We start from the raw sequence: 12,167 nt of genomic DNA, 5'->3' as shown, positions 1-12,167 counted from the left end.
AGTGAATGCTGTATGCCTAAAACAGCAGCAGAAAGGTGATCACTGCTTCTCCCTCACCTTTTCTCTGCTCCCTACTACACATCAGCACTTTCAAGGACCCAGTAGAGTATGGTTCCAAGACTGGACTGAGAAAACTCATAGCTCCATGATGAAAATTCAATACTGACTTTTGGCACTGGATGAAAATTTCATTAACAAAAACCAGAATTTGTATTTTCTATCAAAACTGCATTTTAAACCAACACATGGACTGTATCACAAACTCAAGTACCGGCAGGAAATGCACATGGTTCAGGCATGACCATACTATATGTCCTTCTAAACCTACAATAGGCACAGCAGGGAGCAAAATGAAGCCTTTAACATGGTATCTTCTTAGAACTAGGTATTACATGACATGTTTCATGGGGTGTTCCCATCTAAACTGGTCTTTATAGGTTTGTATTGTCCCTTTAATAAAAATTGTTAGTGTAGTTTTTTAAAGTGAATTTCTAGACAAGCAGAGATGGTTTTATTTGTTAACAAATATTATTCAGATATTTCTTCTCAAATTAAGTTGGACTAGGGGGCCAGTACTTAGTAATAAATCCAGATGCTGCTACAGCAATCACACCAGACTTCTATGCAAGAACTGGCAAAATATCTCCTCCCCCCCTTATAAATAACATTATGCATCTATTTATCTTCAGTATATCTAATGTGCCCATCATCATAGTATCTAGAAACCATTCAGACTAGCATTTCATTTAGTCAGATATCCCTACCCTAGCAGTTGGACTTGATTCTTCAGAAAAAGGTGAATGCATTGTCATTTTTCTATAATGTTATATGCGGAAAGGAAGAACAATTTTTTGTGACTGCTGGCAACAGATAAGGTGATGACTTGAAACATGAGATTAGATGTGAATACTGTCTTGAGTTTGAAAAAGGCTAAAAGAGTATTGATGGTCATGAAACTAACCATAATGTTTTGAAAGAATGCCATCAATTTAGCTTAAGCTCCAGATGTACGTTTAATATAACTTTATTAAAAAAGGATTTTACAAATCCTATGGCAATTTTTTCATGAAACTTCTTTTCCCCCAATTAAATGAAAATAGTTTTATTTGAACCTTTCCCTGTAATACTGGAAACCCAAATACAACATTACTATTAGAGCTGACTGGAAAAGTTCAGCAAAACATTTTCTCATCAAAATTTGCCTATTTGTCAAAATTGAAAAATTTTGTAGAGATGTTTCGATTTCACCAGAGTTCCAGTAGAACCCAGGTAAGGGTCCAATGGAATCCCACCTCCAAGCAGGTTTCAAAACCTACCTGGTTTTCTGCCAGATCGCCTGACCAATTCCTCAGCAGCCATGCAGACTGCCTCAAAGTTGGTAACTCTACAGTTTCCAGGGTCTAAGGTAGCCTGACATGTGGACTGCCTCTGATACCATTCCAAATCAGAAGGAAACCAAATTACAAAAGAATTAAATCCTCCACAAAATGGAATTACCTTTCTCTTCACCATGGATTTGCCTGAAAATCAGAGAGTGAAAGTGAACAATCTAGTTTCAGACCTGCAAAGTGTCATGCCCCATGCATGATCCTCGCATTTGGCAGATCCATCAAGCCTGCCCACATCTCAGGTAAGATAGAGACAGAGAGAGACTCTCTTACACAAAACCCTTTGGCCTATAGGAAGGTACATTAGACTGGCAGCCAGGAGACCATGGATTCTGATCTCATCTCTTTGATTAAGTGCTGTTAATATTTCTGTGCAACCCTTATTACTGATCTAGGCCATAAGGCAGGCAACTATGATTTCTCCTGTTTTACAACCAAGATAATTGGGAGGTTGTACAAGGCTACTTCATCCCCATATTGAAAACTTCTTCCATTTTGGAGAATAAATGTGTCTGTTGGAATCCTTTTTGCTGTGAATGAGAATGTTTTTAACCTCTGAGGAACATATTCTTTCTGATTAAACCAGTCAGCTAGCATTCATGCTGTGAGATGAAGAGTGTATGTATCAGGATGCAGGACTTGGCCACAATTCTGATGTACCAGGTCTTGTTTTAGAGATAAGTGTATCAGAGATTGAATGGAGAGATTTCAGAGATATAGGTACCAAAATTGCCTTGGACAGGCTGGGGCTATCATGATCATTTTGTCAGATTCCTGCTTGAGCTTTCTGAGAATCCTGGGTATTAACGGAATCAGGGAATATGCGTAACAGAAGGCCTAAGGACCATGCAATCAGGAATGCATTGAAAACAGATGGCTCTGACCCTTTCTGAAGCAGAAGCGAAGACACTTCCAGTTCTCTCTGTTAGCAAACAGGTCTATGGTCAGGAGACTCCACTTGAGGAATATAGTTTACAGAATCACTGTCATATATGAACCACTTGTGGTCATCTACAATTTGTCTGCCAAAGTGATCTACCAGTATGTTCTGTATTCCTGGTAGATGAACTTCCCTCAGTTGCCCTCGTGGCGGATACAGAAGTTCCAAAGTCATACAGTCTCTTGACATAGTGGAGTGGATTTTGCACCATCCTGATTATTTATATAAGACACGATTGTAGTGCTATTCATCATGACTTGTATAGTAAGACCCTTGATGGCTGGGAGGAAAACTGAGCATGTTTAATAAATGGCTTTTAAATCCAGGACATTTATGTGAAGCTTTTCCTCTTGAGCAGTCCATAACCCCTGTATTTGCATTCAAATGGCATTCATCTCCAGTCTTAGATGGAAGTGTGTGTAGGAGAATGGAATCTACTGCAAACTTTTGTAGGGTCCAACCACCACTTTAATGATAAGATTAATGGTGGAATATGAACTAGCATTTCCTGTTGATGTCTACTTGGCTGATATACAACCTTCAACCACCCTTCCATGCAGCACATATGAGATTTGGCATGCTGAGTCATGGAGGTGCACGATGCCATGTGGCCTAGCAGTCTGTGGCACATTCTAATTGATGTTCTGAAGTCTGGGGAGGGGTACATAGATCCAGAATGGCTTGAAATCTTTCTGAAGATAGATAATACATCACTATCATGGAGTCCAGAATCGCTCTTATGAATTCTGTTTTTCATGTTGGAGTCAGTATTGACTTGTCTTTCTTTACTTTCAGGCCTACCTGTTAAACAGATTCAGAGTCTGCTGAATGAAGTCTGCTACTTAATGGTGCAATTTCCTGTGAATGAGCCAATTGTCCAAGTATGAGAATTCTGAGGAAGCTGCCACTACTGCAAGGCATTTCATGAAAACCCTGGATGCTGTCGAAACGCCAAATGGTAATACTCGGTGCTGGTAATGGCAACTGTCCATTTTCAACCTGAGATATCTCCTGTGAGCTAGGAAAATAGTGATAAGGAAACAGGCATCCCAGAGATAGAGTGTGGCATACCAATCATTTGGATTTAGGGATTGAATAATAGAAGCTAGAGACACCATCCTGAAGTTGAGCTTTCTTATTAATGTGTTTTGCTCTCATAGGCTCAAAATAAGTCTTCACACGCCCGTCTTTTTGGGAATGAGAAAATAATGAGAATAAAATTTCCTTGCCCTGTGCTATTGAGGAACAACTTCTACTGCACCAACAGTCAGAAGTTATTGCATCTTTTGATGTAGTATGCTCTCCTGAGAAGGATCCCTGAAGGGTCTGAAGGTGGATGGTCTTGCCCACCTCTACTATTTCTAAAACCCATCAGTCAGTAGCGATGGTATTCCAGAACTCATAGAAATGATATAAATGGTTCCCAAAAGGAGGGGATATGATGGGATCTGAACAGTGCTCTTGACCAAGCAGACAAAGCTGATATCTAGATGTAGATGGAGGCTGGTGAGTTGATATGGTGGTGGACACAGATTATTTTCTTCTAGGAAATTTCTAACATTTTCTAGGTAGTTCCATCTGTTTAATAGGGAATGGAAGACTGTTGCTGTTGAGGTTGTTGTCTATAATGCTTCTGCTTGGAAGCAGGGGTTTAGACCCCTAAAAATCTCAACATTGTACAAGAGTCTTTCAGGGTGTGTAATGTTTCAAATGCCTTAATTTTAGAATTAAAATGTTCACACCCCTAAAATGGGAGAGCCTCAATTGTTAAATGAACTTCTTTAGGGATCCCTAAAGAATGGAGCCTGGAGACTCTTCATTGCTAATGAGATCGCCATCGATCTGCAAGCTGTTTCTGCTGCACTTAACCTTCTCCTTGTTGCCCTGAGGGATCTTTTATGTAATTTTGACTCTGAGTCAATTAATAAAATTGTATTTTGCTAACAAGACATGGTAGCTGGCAATTCTCATTTGGCAGCTAGAAGAAGAACAGTTTTTCCCATTCAAATAAGTTCAACTCTTTGGGGTGTCTATTTTTAGGAGTGGACCTTTCTTGACTCTTACATGTGAATTCATTGGCTGTGGCAACCACCAGTGAATCAGGTGTTGGACGAGTGTAAAACTTCAAATCCCTATGAAGAGACCTGGCCGTGGAGTTCTGCTCTCTTTGACGTTGCAGGTTCAGAAGCAGGCATTTGCCAGAGTAGCTTGGCAGGATCTGATAATCCATCACTGATAGGTAAAGCAAGATGTCCAGGAACCGAGGTATGGATGATGTTGAGAAATTTGTAGCTTTTTCTTAACTGTCTTGCCCAGGATCTCTAATGTGGTGGCAATTCTCCTTAACAGGTTCTGGAATGTCATATAGTCATCTGGAGTGGAAGCCACAATCTAGGCATTATTGCCTCATCTGGGGAAGATACATATACAGGAGCTGGATGATCTGCTCGTGATTTCTCTTCCAAGTCATGAATAGATAGTTCTAGAGTGGTTGCATAGAATGAGGTGGAGATATATCCCTCTTCTGAGGTTGAGAAGGGGACCTGACTCTGGAATGAGATGCTGATGCACAGGATTTCCTTCACTAGGGCTATCAAGCTGATACCTTTAACCTTAGGGAGGCTCTCTGTGACTTTGTGGCTGCTTCCCTTGACCTTACACATGGGCACAGTTTGACTAGGTAGCGTTCACTGGCTCCCTCAACAGCTTGAGGGAGTAGAGGGCACTGTCCACGATTCTGGGCTTGGTGTCCCCTTCTGGCACCCTTACTGCAGCTTTGACATTACTCCCATCTCTGCCCCTCTTGAGCTATCCCTTGTAATTAGTTGATTGATTAATTAATTTGTCTCCTCCTCCTCTCTGGAGGCAAGAAACCTCCCCATCTGCACTGGTGGTTAGATAGACTGATTTTTTTAAAGAAGAAGTTTATAGTTGTATGCAAATTATTTCCATATAAGAATATTAAATAATGTGCATAAAATGTCACACATGGAGCAGCACATAACTGGGCAGTTACGAAATTTGATCTTCCAAACTGAGTGAAATGTCCCCCCCTCCCCCCCAAAATCAATAGTGACAGCAGATTAAACCTCAAAATTCCTTCAATTTTAATAATCTAAGATGTTCATCAGCAAAACAGATAGGAACAATTTGTTTTTTTTTAAATAGATGACATTTTGTCAGCGCTTGTTTATCATCTAGCAACAGTATTTGTCTCAATGACTTTCAATAGTATTAAGTCTCATATGATGACTCAATAGGACTTCAGTGAAGTAATGTTTTTTGCAACGTTTTGTATTGCACATTTTCAAAAAAAGTCTATCACTGAGCAAAATCTGTCAGTATCAGAATAGGAGGAAGAGAAGTTTGTATTAGTTTTCTTAACACAGTATCTCCATTTCATCATCTTATTTAGACAAAAGAAAACCTGCCAACTACATTAAGCTTTATAGAATACATATTTCATGTGCTTCAGTTTTGCCATAGTTCAGTGACATATTAGCTATGTCTATACTTGGAGCTGGGGATGTGATTCTCAGTTTAAGTAAACATATGCTACCCCAATGACAGCAAGGGTGCTAAAAATAATAGTATGCCCACGGCAGCATAATCAGAGGTGAGCAGCAGCACTAGGTAGCCACCCAAGTATGTACCCACAGGGTCTAGGTAGGTTTGTAATCAAGGTGGCTAGCCATACTACCATTCACCACTGCCCATTGATATAGTGATTACACATCTATTTTTAGCCTGTTAGATCAATGAGATCTAGTGTGTGTATCTCTATTCAAGCTGAGAATCACACCTCCAGTTCCAAGTGTAGGCGTAGCCACTGACCACATTTTAAGGCATTACTAAAAAAGAAAATAAGACATTTAATGTGACATCATACAATGTAGCCAAAGATAAATATTTTTTTAAAGCTGTTCTTTATATAACTAAAGAGTAAATAACTAGATATTATAGCTGTTCCATAAATATGCTGAGGTACAGTTATAATTCTTAACTACTGCCTACACTAAAGAAAAATCAGTTCCTTTATATCAGGCAGTAAACCAGAATTTCATTCTACTTTAGAAGCTTTAATTGGACCACATAGATCTTTAAAACCACAAGGAAATTTATCCTATGCTGATATTATATGTATTTATTTTCTCATTTCCAAAATACTGAGGGAAATGATAACAGGTTGTAATTATGTGTTCATCCAAATTACAGTAAAAACACTTCATAGAATCATAGACTTTAAGGTCAGAAAGGACCATTATGACCTCCTGCACAACGCAGGCCACAGAATCTTACCCACCCACTCCTGTATCAAACCCCTAACATATGTCTGAGCTACTGAAGTCCTCAAATCGTGGTTTAAAGACTTCAAGGTACAGAGAATCCTCCAGTAAATTACCCGTGCCCCACGCTGCAGAGGAAGGTGAAAAACCCCGAGAACCTCTGCCAATCTGCCCTGGAGGAAAATTCCTTCCTGACCCCAAATATGGCGATCAGCTAAACTCTGAGATGTGGGCAAAACTCACCAGTCAGACACCCAGGTAAGAATTCTCTGTAGTAACTCAGATCCCACCCTGTCTAACATCCCATCACAGGCCATTTGGCATATTTATTGCTAATAGTCAAAGATCAATTAATTGCCAAAATTAGGCTATCCCATCATACCATCCCCTCCATAAACTTATCAAGCTTAGTCTTGAAGCCAGATATGTCTTTTGCCCCCACTGCTGCCCTTGGAAGGCTGTTCCAGAACTTCATTCCTCTGATGGTTAGAAACCTTCGTCTAATTTCAAGTCTAAACTTCCTGATGGCCAGTTTATATCCATTTGTTCTTGTGTCCACATTGGTACTGAGCTTAAATAATTGCTCTCTCTCCCTGATATTTATTCCTCTGATATATTTATAGAGAGCAATCATATCTCCCCTCAGCCTTCGTTTGGTTACGCTAAACAAGCCAAGCTCTTTGAGTCTCCTTTAATAAGACAGGTTTTCCATTCGTCGGATCATCCTAGTAGCCCTTCTCTGTACCTGTTCCAATTTGAATTCATCCTTCTTAAACATGGGAGACCAGAACTGCACACAGTATTCCAGATGAGGTCTCACCAGTGCCTTATATAACGGTACTAACACCTCCTTATCTCTACTGGAAATACCTCGCCTGATGCATCCCAATACCGCATTAGCTTTTTTCACGGCCATATCACATTGGCGGCTCATAGTCATCCTGTGATCAACCAATACTCCGAGGTCCTTCTCCTCTGTTACTTCCAACTGATGCGTCCCCAGTTTATAACAAAAATTCTTGTTATTAATCCCTAAATGCATGACCTTGCACTTTTCACTATTAAATTTCATCCTATTACTATTACTCCAGTTTACAAGGTCATCCAGATCTTTCTGTATGATATTCCGGTCCTTCTCTGTATTGGCAATACCTCCCAGCTTTGTGTCATCCACAAACTTTATTAGCACATTCTCACTTTTTGTGCCAAGGTCAGTAATACAAAGATTAAATAAGACTGATCCCAAAACCTATCCCTGAGGAACTCCACTAGTAACCTCCCTCCAGCCTGGCAGTTCACCTTTCAGTATGACCCATTGTTGTCTCCCTTTAACCAGTTCCCTATCCACCTTTCAACTTTCATATTGTTCCCTATCTTTTCCAATGTAGCTAATAATTCCCTATGTGGAACCGTATCAAATGCTTTACTGAAATCGAGGTAAATTAGATCCACTGCATTTCCTTTGTCTAAAAAATCTGTTACCTTCTCAAAAAGGAGACCAGGTTGGTTTGGCACAATCTACCTTTTGTAAAACCATGCTGTATTTTATCCCAATTACCATTGACCTCAATGTCCTTAACTACTTTCTACTTCAAAAATTTTCCCAAGACCTTGCATACTACAGATGTCAAACTAACAGGCCTGTAGTTACCCGGATCACTTTTTTTCCCTTTCTTAAAAATAGGAACTATGTTAGCAATTCTCCAGGCATACGGTACAACCCCTGAGTTTACAGATTCATTAAAAATTCTTGCTAATGGGCTTGCAATTTCATGTGCCAGTTCCTTTAATATTCTTGGATGAAGATCATCTGGGTTCCCTGATTTAGTCCCATTAAGCTGTTCGAGTTTGGCTTCTACCTTGGATGTGGTAATATCTACCTGCATATCCTCATTCCCATTTGTCATCCTACCATTATCCCTAAACGCCTCATTAAAGACTGAGGCAAAGTATTTGTTTAGATATTCGGCCATGCCTAGATTATCCTTAACCTCCACTCCATCCTCAGTGTTTAGCGGTCCCACTTCTTCTTTCTTTGTTTTCTTCCTATTTATATGGCTATAGAACCTTTTACTATTGATTTTAATTCCCTTTGGAAGGTCCAACTCTACATGGCTTTTGGCCTTTCTCACTTTATCCCTACATGTTCTGACCTCGATAAGATAGCTTTCCTTGCTGATCACTCCCATCTTCCACTCCTTGTAGGCTTTCTGCCTTTTCTTAATCACCTCTCTGAGATGCTTGCTCATCCAGCTTGGTCTACAATTCCAGCCTATGAATTTTTTCCCCTTTCTTGGGATGCAGGCTCCTGATAGTTTCTGCAACTTTGACTTTAAGTAATTCCAGGCTTCCTCCGCCTTTAGATCCACAAGTTCTTCAGTCCAATCCACTTCCCTAACTAATTTCCTTAATTTTGTAAAGTTAGCCCTTTTGAAATCAAAAACCCTAGTCACAGATCTTTACCCAATTAGGCCCAGACATTCTACCGCCAGTATCATCTATTAGACTGGTATCTACACTACCATTCCTCCTTATGTCCATTCTCCTACCCACGGCTGTATCCTTTCTTACTTCGTTTTCTTCCCTCTCAATGTTAAAATCCGGCGTGGAGATTACCTGGACATCTCCCAACCATCTCCCCCCAATTCCTAGTTTAAAGCTCTCTTAATCAGTTGTGCCAGCCTCCATCCTAAGAAGTCTATTTCCCTCCCTACTCAGGTGAAGTCCATCCCGAGAGAACAGTCCTCTGTCCATGAATGCCTCCCAGTGGCCATACATCCCAAAGCCCTCCTTATAGCACCACTGCCTGAGCCATCTGTTGATTGTCACGCCTTTGTTGCCCTTCTCTAGGAACAGGCAGAATCCCACTGAAGATCACCTTAAGCGTCTTCCCCAGCCTGGCATAGTCTCCCTTGATACACTCCAGTGAGTATCTAGCCGTAATCATTTGTTCCCACATAAAGGACAATCAGTGGATTCTTTCCTGCTCCCATTAGAATCCTCTTCAGCCTCAGGTCCACATCCCGTATCTTAGCACGCGGCAGACAGCACATCCTTCTGTTCTCTGGATCAGCTCTGGTTACAGGCCTGTCTATTCTTCACTAATCCCCAGTCACGTAGACCTGCCTTTTCCTGGTGATGGTGTGATTCTCCGGTCTATCCCCTGTTCCCTTTGGCTGCAAGTCCTCTCGATTCCTATTCTCCCTTGCAATTCTCCACAACCCATTCCGTATCCTCCTGGGGCTCATATTTGGTGTTGTTATCTCCATTGACTCTTCCTCTCTTCCTATAGGACTAGCTGCTCTTCTTCCTTGCCCTCTCACCTTCAGCGACCACCTGCTGTGTCCTTTCTTCATTTTGCAACTCAGCAAACCTGTTCCTGAGCTCTATTTCTCCTTCACTAGCCCTTCTTTTCCTCTGCTTGGTTCTCTTAGTCACATGCTTCCACTGTCCACTTTCCTCACCCAGCAGTCTCCCCTCATAGTTCTTTGGTCCTGCTTCCATCTGCAAGTCTGAGCTTTTCCATCCAGACTCCTCAAGTCTTTGCTCCATCATCTGCTCGAACCCCCTTCTAAACTCAACCAGAGTTTCCACCTGCATTTCCAATCCTCTGATCTTTTCTTCCATCAGCTCTATCAGGTGGCACTTCATCCAGACGAAACTCTTTTCAGGTACCCCCTCCAGGATCATGTACAAGCCGCAGCTTCCACATCCAGTCATCTTCATTGTGTCTTCCACTGCTTGGGTCACTACCACTGCTGCCTCTGTATCTGTCATAGGCTTCCCACCTAAATCCTGTAAATCCGAGAAACACAAACCAAACCACAACACCACCACCCACAACCAGGGCCGGCTTTAGGCCGATTCACCCGATTCCCCGGAATCGGGCCCCGCACCTTAGGCGCCTTTTAAATTTTTTTTTAATTTAAATCTTCGCAGCCCCGCTCCCGTGGCCAGAGCGCCGGCTGGAGCGCGGCAAGCCCCGCGACCCCCCTCCCCCGGCCGGCAATCCGAAGTGCTGCCGAAGACTGGGAGCGCCGCCCAGTGAGTACAAGCTCCAGGAATTGGGCCCCGCACTTGCTAAAGCCGGCCCTGCCCACAGCAAAACAAACCCCCAACGAGCACCAAAACACTGCCAGAACACGACACACTCCTTTCACTAACCTGTCTGTTCCTCTGCCTCCCTCTTAGTCTTCCCCCCAAACTCCCCTTGCAAACTCCCACTCAAATGCCCCTGTTTACAGCTCTGTTTGCTGGCTCCTGTGCCGCTGCAGCTGTCTTTAGACACTCACAGAACACTAGGGTTTAGCCAGTTAACCCTGGAACACTGAGAACTGGAAATTCTCATCCAAGAAGCACTTTAACCCTTCCCCTAAACTGTTGATTTTACTGGTACTACTTTTAATATCCCTCTGCCTATAAACCTAGGCTCCTTTAGTACCAAGCCCACTGCTGAGACCTTAGAGAGGGAGAAAAACAAGAAATCCATTTTAGAAATCTCTAAAAATTATTCAGAATAGTATTTCCAATTTAAAATTATAGCCCCCCACCAAATAATATTTTTAAAAAGTTGTAATCACCTGAAAACAAGAGTCTCAATTTGCAGTGCAACTAAGGGCAGGAGAGACAAAGGGGCTTACAGTCTCCTTTTTGCCTGCCCTGCAGAGAATTGTACCTGCTGTGTTTTCAGACTATAGTCCCTCCAGGTCAGGAACATGGTATTTGGCAGAACTCTTTAGTGGTGTTATAAAAACAATTTTATAAACCTCAAACAAACAAGACTCCTTGGAATAATATTTGTACATCTCTCATTTATGTCGTTTGACTTTGTTTACAATTCAGACGTTCCATACAAACTAAAATTGAGGGGTAAATTCACATATTATGTAAATCAATGTTGTTCCTTAGAAGTCAATGCAATTATGATTTTTCATACCAGTGGAGGATCTTGCTCTGGAAACATAATTGTAAAAATGACTATTACATTCAAAAACTGCAGCACATGTAGAAAAATGAATCCAATAAAAATCTTTATCCTTTGTAACAATTATGAATAACAAATCTATTTTTAATACTCAGCTCTCCCCTGCTTCTGTGGTGAAAGGGTCAGGCAAAGAGAAATGTGGTTTATGTTTAATTCCTCTGGACTAATTTTCACTCCAGAAAATCAAATCACAATTGTGCTTCTGTCCTGTTTAGTACTTCACTGAAGTGTTTGAATCACTAATTGTTGCTATATTTTTGTGCTACTCAGAAATAAAGCATCTACCCAGTTGTCCTTTTATGCTTCAGCTAAGAACTGGTGTACAATTTTATTAGTCCATTTCTTAGGGCTGCTTCCTCCACTTCAGTAGCTATGTTGTGTGTCTTAAGACTATGTGAAAGTAGAATGAATCATATTGTAAAAATAGAATGGATTAAAGAAATGCTGTATGTACCTTTAAGCAGAAATAAGGAATGCTGAAATACAGGTGTCAGGAAAAGGAACATTAAGGCATAAACAATGAGTCCACTTAAGCTAATGGTGGAACATCAGCCGGAGATCTGTAAAAG

General features: G+C 41.1%; 1 protein-coding gene across 12 annotated transcripts in view; it reads right to left on the bottom strand.

The window, feature by feature from the left end:
* The window catches only part of GPHN (gephyrin), a 662,403-nt gene that overhangs the window by 254,922 nt on the left and 395,314 nt on the right, over positions 1-12,167 (bottom strand). The gene's annotated exons all lie outside the window — the stretch shown is intronic.

Source organism: Terrapene carolina, unplaced genomic scaffold (assembly GCF_002925995.2).
Source record: "Terrapene carolina triunguis isolate 2854851 unplaced genomic scaffold, T_m_triunguis-2.0 Scaffold96, whole genome shotgun sequence".
Taxonomy (NCBI): domain Eukaryota; kingdom Metazoa; phylum Chordata; order Testudines; family Emydidae; genus Terrapene; species Terrapene triunguis.
This window is presented reverse-complemented; position numbering and strand designations above follow the sequence as displayed.